This window comes from Silene latifolia, chromosome 10 (genome assembly GCF_048544455.1).
Source record: "Silene latifolia isolate original U9 population chromosome 10, ASM4854445v1, whole genome shotgun sequence".
Classification (NCBI taxonomy): Eukaryota; Viridiplantae; Streptophyta; class Magnoliopsida; order Caryophyllales; family Caryophyllaceae; genus Silene; species Silene latifolia.
Genome location: NC_133535.1, coordinates 17,796,450 through 17,805,819, shown reverse-complemented (window position 1 = coordinate 17,805,819; position 9,370 = coordinate 17,796,450). Strand labels below are relative to the sequence as shown.

At 38.1% G+C, this 9,370-nt stretch overlaps 1 long non-coding RNA gene and 1 other non-coding gene across 2 annotated transcripts; one reads left to right on the top strand and one right to left on the bottom strand.

The window, feature by feature from the left end:
• The first annotated feature begins 4,056 nt into the window (after positions 1-4,056).
• Positions 4,057-5,346, top strand: LOC141608028 (uncharacterized). The gene is made up of 3 exons (XR_012526966.1): positions 4,057-4,292; positions 4,915-4,984; positions 5,090-5,346. It is a non-coding gene; the product is annotated as an uncharacterized LOC141608028 (long non-coding RNA).
• A 2,602-nt stretch (positions 5,347-7,948) lies between these two features.
• On the bottom strand, positions 7,949-8,056 carry LOC141609696 (small nucleolar RNA R71). The gene has a single exon (XR_012527615.1). It is a non-coding gene; the product is annotated as a small nucleolar RNA R71 (small nucleolar RNA).
• Between the last annotated feature and the right edge of the window lie 1,314 nt (positions 8,057-9,370).

Sequence of the window (9,370 nt, the reverse complement as noted above, 5' to 3'; positions counted from 1 at the left end):
ACTAGTGATTTAAAGAAAATGATCATACATTGTATTATTTTAAAAGGGCCATAATCTACACTTTTGCCCAGGGCCCCACAAACCTCAGGATCGGGCCTGTAAAACAAAGTAAACCACTAATTAAGTCATACCCTAGACTCCAATAAACACAACCACCGGCAAAACACCCAGTAGAATCCAAATCAATGACTGGTTGTTGAATGAATACAGAGAAATAGAAGCAGCATTGCCAACCAAAGAGAGAATAAGATAATGATCGTTTTCGTGACAATAGCCAAAACCAAAGTTAGTCTTATACTTAAACATTTTTTACCTCGGTATTGAAACTGGTAGCAGGATTCCAGATGAGAAATCTATCATTGGCTAACAAGTAGATACAAAACAGTCCGTGGACGGAATCGATGATGATATATTCTTCTATCTCTTTGATGAAACGAATAGCTTCAATAAAAACATCACCATTCTCAATTCGAGCTATAAGAATGTCTCTATTGTTAATGATATCATCTACCAATACTTGTCGCTGTTCTTGACGAGAGGAGGACAAACTAAAATCCAAATGTATACGTTTGAATTAATCAGAAGAAAGATAATTATTCCAACTATTATAAACAAGTTTAGATTCGAAAACGGATTGAACAGGGAGTCTAGCGATAATAAGGGGAAACAAAACGTGATTCGGGATGAATCGAAAATTCACCTCTTCTTCTTCTTCTTCAGCTACAATTTGTTTACCCTTATCAGCATTACCCGCAAACATCCGCCATTGATTCTTCTTCTTCTTCTACAACTACAATTTGTTTACCATTATCAGCATTACCCGCAACCTCCGCCATTGATTCTTTTTCTTCTACAGCTACAATTTGTTTACCCTTATCGTCATTACCCGCACCCGCCGCCATTGAAATGTATTTTAATTTTTTGAAGCTTTCTCTCTCTACTTTTTTTTTTCTTTTCGAACAAGGAAGATGATGGGAGATGTGTTTTCTGGCTTAGGGTTTGACACTTGTCCTAAGTGGGCTTCATAATCCTAACAAATTGAACTCCGGAGTCCAGCCCATTATAAATAATCGTTTTTGTCCTGACTCATTGATATGTGATTAGTTTACACCTTTTTACTTCCCATTTCCCATGCGTTTCAACCTCCTTAGCACGGTTTTAGCTCCCTTTCGCTCATCTTTTGCCCTTTTATTCCATGTACCGCCATATTACGGTTCCCCGTGATCTTTTGCAGGGAATTAACCTTGAAGAAGGGAAGACGGAATGAAATCCGAGTGAAAGGTTAACCCGTGTTAGCTTGAGAAAAAAAAGAGGTGAAGAATGCTGAGAAGAGTGTTCTGCCGGCAGACCGGCAACCGGTCTGGCCACCGGCAGAACACACTCCCCACAATGCCAAGAAAATGGAGGAAAAATGTTGAAGGCTGTGTTCTGCCAGTAGGCCGGCAGCCGGTCCACCGGTAGAACACAGCAGCTAGAGTTGAATTGGAATTAGAGGAGAAAAAGAAGTTTGGCCTCGCTACCGGTAGGAGAAACGGTAGCCGGTCCACCGGTAGAACACAACATTATGAAGGATTTGAAGACTTTGAAGACTGTGTTCTGCCAGCAGGCCGGCAGCCGGTCCACCGCCAGAACACACTTGCCAGCTATTTTCCAAACTTCAAGTTTATTTGACCTTGCTGTCGGTAGGCGCACCGGCAGCCGGTCCACCGGCAGAACGCAACATCTGACGGATTTTGGGCTTTTCTCCTCTTTTCTCCTCTTTTCTTCTTAATCTTATGAAAGACTATAAATACCCCCTCCCTTAACCATTTGTATACATGACCCTAGACCTAAATTAATTTTCTTTTCCAAGTTTGAATCTTGTTAATTACATTGCTAATCTTTCCTTAATTAGAACAAGTTCTTCAATTATTTAGTAGTAGAAATTGGGTTGTAAGAAGATTGAAGGTTACTCCTTCCTTATTGTTCAATCCAAATTCCTTTCTTGCTATTGAGTTGGTATTATTTCTCTTCCTAATTTCATTAGTTTACATTTGCTTTTCCATTACGTTTTGTTTGATTGTTTATGTTAAATTTCCATCCTTGTTGTTTGATTGTTGTAATTTCCAATCTTGTTCATCTTTCCTTTGTTCATCCTTATTATTTACACCCAAAGATTGAGTCTTTGAATTCCTTGTATTAAAGATTGAATCTTTGAGTTGCTTGTGTTAAAGATTGTGTTTTTTAGTTTAATCATCCTCATTATTAGTTTAAATTATCTTTCTTCATAATTATTGTTGGATTGTTGCATGTTTAGAAGTAGAATTCATCCTCCCATTATGTTCATGCTTAAAGACTCCATCTTTATTGTTTCTTTTGCTTTTAGAAACATGATTAGTGAGTAGTCTTCCACTAGGACTTGGTTTGACCCAACATTAGTAATTTCACTAATTGAATCTCATAAAGGCTAATTATTTAGGGAAATTGGTGAGGGTAGTTTAGAGGAATGATTTCGTTTATGGATTGATTTTGGGTAGTGTCGATTTATGACCCTTGTCCACCAACGAGAGTTGGTTAGGTTGTGATTTGGATATCCAGAATTCGACCCTATTGCTAACCCAGGTTGAGACCGAAAGGGAGAACCGGGGGAGGGCACCTCTAAATTAGCGTTTGAAATCGACCTCCGAGAGGAGGAGTGGGATGACTCGGATTACGATGAGTACTTAATGACCTTGACCGATTTCTTGACCTCCTTGGAAAAGTGCACATTTTTGGGGTTGTCAAGTGTTGAGTTAAGGATCCCGACTTTCGAACCCGAGAGGGGGGTTGGTGGGTAGTGCTAGTGTCCTATTTCGAACCCGAGAGGGGGGTTTTAGGCGAATTAGAGCCATCTCCTCCTCACCTAGCTACCCTTATGATTAGCCTAGAAATTTAATTGTGTGAAGTTATGAATTGTTTTGGGAAGAACCGAGTCTTAGGCTTTTAAATTATTTGATTTACAACTTCTCATTTCCTCTTGCTCATTTACCTATTTCTTATTTAGTTTGAATTTCATTTTGTCTTAGGTAGTTTTAGTATAACAAATTCATCCCCTATTGCCGACTTAGCTAAACGATAGGATTAGAACAATTAGTAATCTTCTCAACTCCTTGTGGGATCGACCCTCTATTTTGCACAACGATAAATCGTGCACTTGCGAAGTATAGCTTGACACCATCAAGTTTTTGGCGCCGTTGCCTGGGAGTTCGGCTAGATATTAATTGTTTTCGTTCTAGTTTAGACTAAGTATTTTGTGTTACTAATACTTCTCTTGAGTGTGTAGGACTTTTTGCATGAGTAGGAAAACTCGAAGAGGTCAACCAATTGATCCGATTGACCACGAGATTGAAGCTACCGCAAGAAGACTAAATTCACTCCGTAGAAGAGGGCTTATAGAAACACCAACTTCCCAAGAAAATTTAGTAGTTGAAGACTTTCGAGAAGAACCAAGTGCTTTGGAAACTTTTGAGAATCCCTTTGCAACTCCGGGAGAAGAAGTGACAATGGCCGTGGTTCCTATGCGAGATAACTTGGCTCCGAAAAAGGTGGTGAATCTGAGTATCGTCAAGCCACCTATTCAAGCCAACAATTTTGATGTGAAAGCCACCTTGCTAAAACTTGTCCAAGGGAATCAATTCGGTGGGGGAGCCACCGAAAACCCAAACGAGCATCTCAACGAGTTCTTGGATAGTTGTGACATGTTCAAGGCCAACGGAGTGTCGGAGGATGTCGTACGCCTGAGGCTTTTCCCTTACTCCTTGAGGGGAAGTGCCAATGAGTGGCTTAAAAGTTGTGAACCCGACTCTCTTCGGACTTGGGATGATGTCTCTAACACTAGTAGAATTTAGGTGATTGGCATCGCCACAATGGCATCGGTCTTACAAAGAATCGATGGCAATTGTAATTTTGAGTGATATTGGCATCGGTTGTTTGTAAAAAACCGATGTCATTAATGTTCTTGAACAACTAGCATCGGTTATAAATTGAAACCGATGTCAATCGTTGTTAACCACGATTACATAAACATACACTTACAGCCACAACCTTTCCCATTACTTGACCTACCCACCCTCCTTGCAACCGCCCGGATGCCGCTCACCAACGCCAACCATTATGCCACTCACCACCACCACGTTGTTCATCTCTTATTCATTATCTCGTCGAACACCTCGCTCGTTATCGACTACCGCACTTCCCTCGCCCTACCCCACCACCCGACCATCCTTTATCACCATTCGAACACTGTCGCTCAAACCCTTCTACAAAGTGAGCAGGTATTTTTTTTTTTAAATTTCAATTGCTTTAATTAATTTTCTAAATATATGATTATACTGCCTTTGTAAGCAAAATTTTGGGATTTGCGGGTGTAACGAAGGTGTTCGATGAATTGGCTGCTAGAAATATTTTTTCTGAAATTGACTCTGGTTATTGTGTTCTTAGCAGGTTCAATTTAGTTGCAATTTTATACTCAATTAGGGTTACTTTCTTAATCAGAAATCTAAATTTTCTGGCCAAATCGAATAGGTGATGATTGTTGTGTAATGTTTGTATTGTTTCGAATCATACAAAATTGGATTGTTGTGTAGTGTTTATTTTGTGATTTGAAGTTAAATATAGCATAATTTATGTTTCATTATAAGTATTTGGCTTAGACCGAGTGGATTTGATGATTAGGGTTGATAAAATTAGGGATTTTCTCTTCAATACAAATTAGAGATTTCTGATTTTTTGATTTTAAAGTTGGTTTATTAACTGGTTTCATCCTCATGATTGCATATTTGTCTTGTGTTTGTGCCTAAATGCATCATTTCCCAGAAGTAATGCCTCTTTATGTTTCGATAATTTTTACCAGACATATCTCCCTGGAACTAATCCCTCTTATGTTTCCATTTTTAGTCGATCTTTAGTATCCTGAAGCGCAAAGTGCAGTGCTATAAGCATCCCCTAATAAGCAACGAAATTGAAGGTATTCATACCTCAAGCTTTCTCTTTGAACCATGAAATGTGTATAAATTAGGGTTTGTCAATCGGGGCATTTTAATCAGTAACTCTAAATTATTTTCACATGAAGTCAACAGGGTATATGGACCAGCATGAAGTCAACATTCTCGCTCGATAAGACTCTGATATCATGAAAAGAAAGAGCAAGCCTGTTATATTGTCACACCGTATGCTTTGTTTTCTCGTACTCACATAATTTGCGGCAGTGTCTTGAGGTCTTTGCATTATTCCTTTCTGGTGTGTTGACTAACAAAGTAGCTTTTCTTTGTTGTTTAACTACAGACATGCTTCCAGGCTTGCAACAAGGGCAAGAAAAGATGCCAAATTCTGAAGCATCATATTCTGCAATCTTCATGGATGATGATCAGGTTTGTGATAATAGATGTCATCTTTACTGTCATTGTACAACTATTTATTAAAATTCACTGGCTGTAATTTCTGTTCACTAGATAGAGATAAATCGTATACTTGTACATTCAACTGTTTTGTACCTTTTTTTTTCCACAGGTTGAAGTTAATGTGAAAATTAAAAAGGCTTATTGCCCCCCAAAAGTAGTTAAAGGAAATCCTTATCTGGAATACCTGAAATACATTTTATTCCCATTGTTCAAGGAGTTATCTGTTGAACGCAAAGCTGAATTTAGTGGAGCTAAGTAAGTCCTTTTCATGTCAGAAATAGCTGAATTTTGGCAGAATTTTTATGATTTGTTTCTATCTTTTCCTCCTCCTTTTTTCCTATTCTAGGTATTATATCTCACTTGAATAATTTCAGTTTAAATGGCTAGGGTTTTGAGGAAAAAATTGTTCAATTCTAAATTAATTTGTACACTACTAAATTAGTTGATATAGGCTGTTGTATGATGTTCTTGCTGTTATTTTTTTTTTATAATTACAGGATAATCGTTGTTGTATTTTAAGTATTAAAGCTAAAATGATTAGTTCTGATGACTAGGGCTACTGAAATTGGGGGTGAGTCAATTCGAGTTAGATTTAATTTATTCTAATTATGCTTATAGAATTATGTTGAGTGCTCTTGATAAGGTTATGTGGTTTTAGGGAATTATATTTATTTCCATTTTTTAGCAATCACTTGTATTTCGTATAGTAACTGTGTCATTTTATAACCGTCTGTTCGAACAATCGCTGATGGAAGTAAGAAACAATAGTGTTTTAGCTATCTTTCTATCATTAGATGTCTTATTTGTTGCTGTTAAGGAAGTCATTTATAGTCCATTCAGTACATCACCTAGTTTAGACAGGTTTTTGTTTTGTTCATGAGTTTTGCTCAATCTTGATTTGGAGGATAATCAACTGGGCAATTTGATTATACTTGTTATTGTACATCAACTGTGTGTCGTGGATTGAAGGCAGTGGGTGGTTGTTTCTTGAGTTGGTACTCAACATTTATCATACCTTTTATTTATGTTTTACGTGCATTATACTTTAGAAAACATATCCTGGTTATTTTAAACACGGAGATTGTACAACCTTCTAGGTAGCAAACAATCTCTTTATTTTATACGGCTATTTGTCTCTTATATATGTTTCTTGTTCTGATGCAATGATGCTTATGTTCGTCTATTGCATTTCAGGTACTTCTACTACATGAATGCATACTTGAAGAGGATAGGCAAACAAGAATCAACATGACTGATAGTGTTGTCTGAAACTGGGGGTATAATTTTTGATCTCATTTATCTTGAGTTTTATATTATGTGGATAGACAAAAGAAGGTCTTGTATAATGATATACAATTTCAAACCTTCAAAGGACTATTGTTCTTGTCTGGCCGACAAGGTTTATTTTGTTGTTCTTGTGAAAAAAAAAGACTCCTCGAATAATAAGATATTTAAAAAAAATAAGAATCGTACCACAACCGCCTGGTGTTAGAGTTTGTTGCCATTGTGCTTGGTAAAAGAATTGAGGTCAGTGTACATCAATTTCTTCAACGATGATGTAAGAATGTAGTTTTTGTTGTTCAATTTAGTTGAGTATTTGGTTGTCATTCACAAAATTCTTATCATTAATCATGATAGTATGCCATTGGTGTTGCGTATAGGTTTTTAAGAAGTCGTACATGTGATCAATTTGGCATTTGCAGGTATTTATCTTGTTATATGGCTTTTTTTCATGCCCTTATTTACCAACTACGCTTATGTTGTATGTATGAATATCTCTGATATATCTTGTTAGTTTTCGCTATTTTTTCATGCCTTTATTTACCAACTACGCACACCGTTAATATTCTTTAGGGGGGTGTCACAGAAGAACAGATGCTGCAATACATGAGGCCGAACACACGCATGATAACACCACAAGCAAAGCAGCTTATTGAGGTCTATATATGAGTGAACGGTTGATCTAGATACTCGAATAGTTAAGGGTTTATATGTATGTGATTTTGTTGCCAGATACAATTCCTTGAATGGCTGTATTTTATTTGGATTTGTTGGTATTGAACTTATGAAATTTGGATTGCTCAATTTATAAATTGTCGAATTTTCTATAGCGTTTAGAAAATAAAATAATGCCGATATGATTGTCGAATTTCTATAGCCAATAACTTATTTATTGGCTAGGCACAAAATTTTTTTTATTGTTGTAATTGATGATTGCCATCGGTTCCTAAGTTACAACCGATGCCAATAATGCAAAAATTGGCATCGGTTTTAATGGTACAACCGATGCCAATATGAGTAAATTGGCATCGGTTAGAACCGATGCCAATTGAATAACAACCGATGCCAATATGTGTAAATTGGCATCGGTTCATGAACCGATGCCAATTCAAATAAGTGTCATTGGCATCGCCCGCATTGGCATCGGTTAGAAACCGATGCCAATCACTGTTTATAACCGATGCCAATTGCATTAATTGTACTAGTGTAAGGCTTTCCTAAACAAGTATTTCCCACCACAACAAACCGCTAGAATCAAGAGTGAGCTCCAAGGCTTCACCCAACAAGAAGATGAGACTCTTTACGAAGCATGGGAGAGGTACAAAGGCCTCCAAAGGCTATGCCCTCACCACCGGATTGGGGATGATGAGCTCATCAACAGTTTCTATGAAGGGTTGAACAATGAAATGAAGATGAACCTTGATTCCGGCTCGGGGAAGGGAGCATTGGATAAAATAGACCACAAGACGGCCAAAGAGCTTATTGAAGAGATGGCTTCTCGTACCTTTCATTGGAATAATGATAGGCACAAGAGGAAAGGAAAGTCAACGGTTGAATCGGCCAATAATGTTGAAGTCAAAGGGTTGATTGAAGAGCTTAAGCAACAAGTTGCCTTGATGAGTTCAAGCAACACATCTTCTGTGAGGAACCAAGTTTATAGTTGTGAGATTTGTGGAGACCAAGGACACCTACCCAATGAGTGTCCTTTGATGGTAGGAGAGGGCAATTGCATGGAGCAAGTGAATGGGATATGGGAGTCTAGTCTGGCCAAGCAAGCATTTAACAACAACCAATATCACCCCGGAATGAGAGCCCACCCAAACTTCTCTTATGGCTCTCAAAATGTCCAAAACCCAACCTTCCAACAAAAATCACAACAACCAAACTTTCAAGCTTAAAAACCAAACACAACATTCAATCAAGGTCCACCGGGTTTCCAAGGAAGAACCTTCCAACCAAGACAACAATTTCAACCACTCAACCCACCAAATAACCCACCTTTCCAACCAAACAACCCACCTTTCCAACAATCCACCCAACCAAAGTCAAGCTTGGAACTCATGATGGAACAATTGATGACTTCCCAAAACCAACTTGTCAATACTCAAACACAATTCATCAACCATTCCACTAAAAAACAAGAAGAAACAACCTCATCCATCAACCAACTTAGAACCCAAATGCAAGCTTCTCAACGGATGACGGACAACCAAATCTCCCAATTGGCTTCCTAAATGAGCCACCTACAAGCCTCCCATGGAAAATTCCCGGGTAAAACCGAGGAGAATCCGAAAACCATAAATGCTATCCACTTGAGGAGTGGTAGAGATTTGGAGGACCGGGCATTTGTCAAGAAGAGGAAGAGTAGTAGACCGGGTGATGTGGTTGAACCTCAAATTGTGGTTGAACCTCCTAAGGGAGTTGAAGAAAAAGGGGTTTAAGATGAAGTTGTTGAAATTGTTGTGGAGACTCCAAAGGTGATTGATGAACCAACAAGGGTCGTTGAAGAGCCAAAACAACAAGTTGTGAAAACTTATGTGCCACCAATTCCTTTCCCACAAAGGTTGGCAAGGGCAAAACTTGAACAAAAATATGGAAATTTCATGGACATGATGAAGGGTATCAACATTAACATCCCCTTCATTGATGCCATCAAGGAGATACCAAGCTAT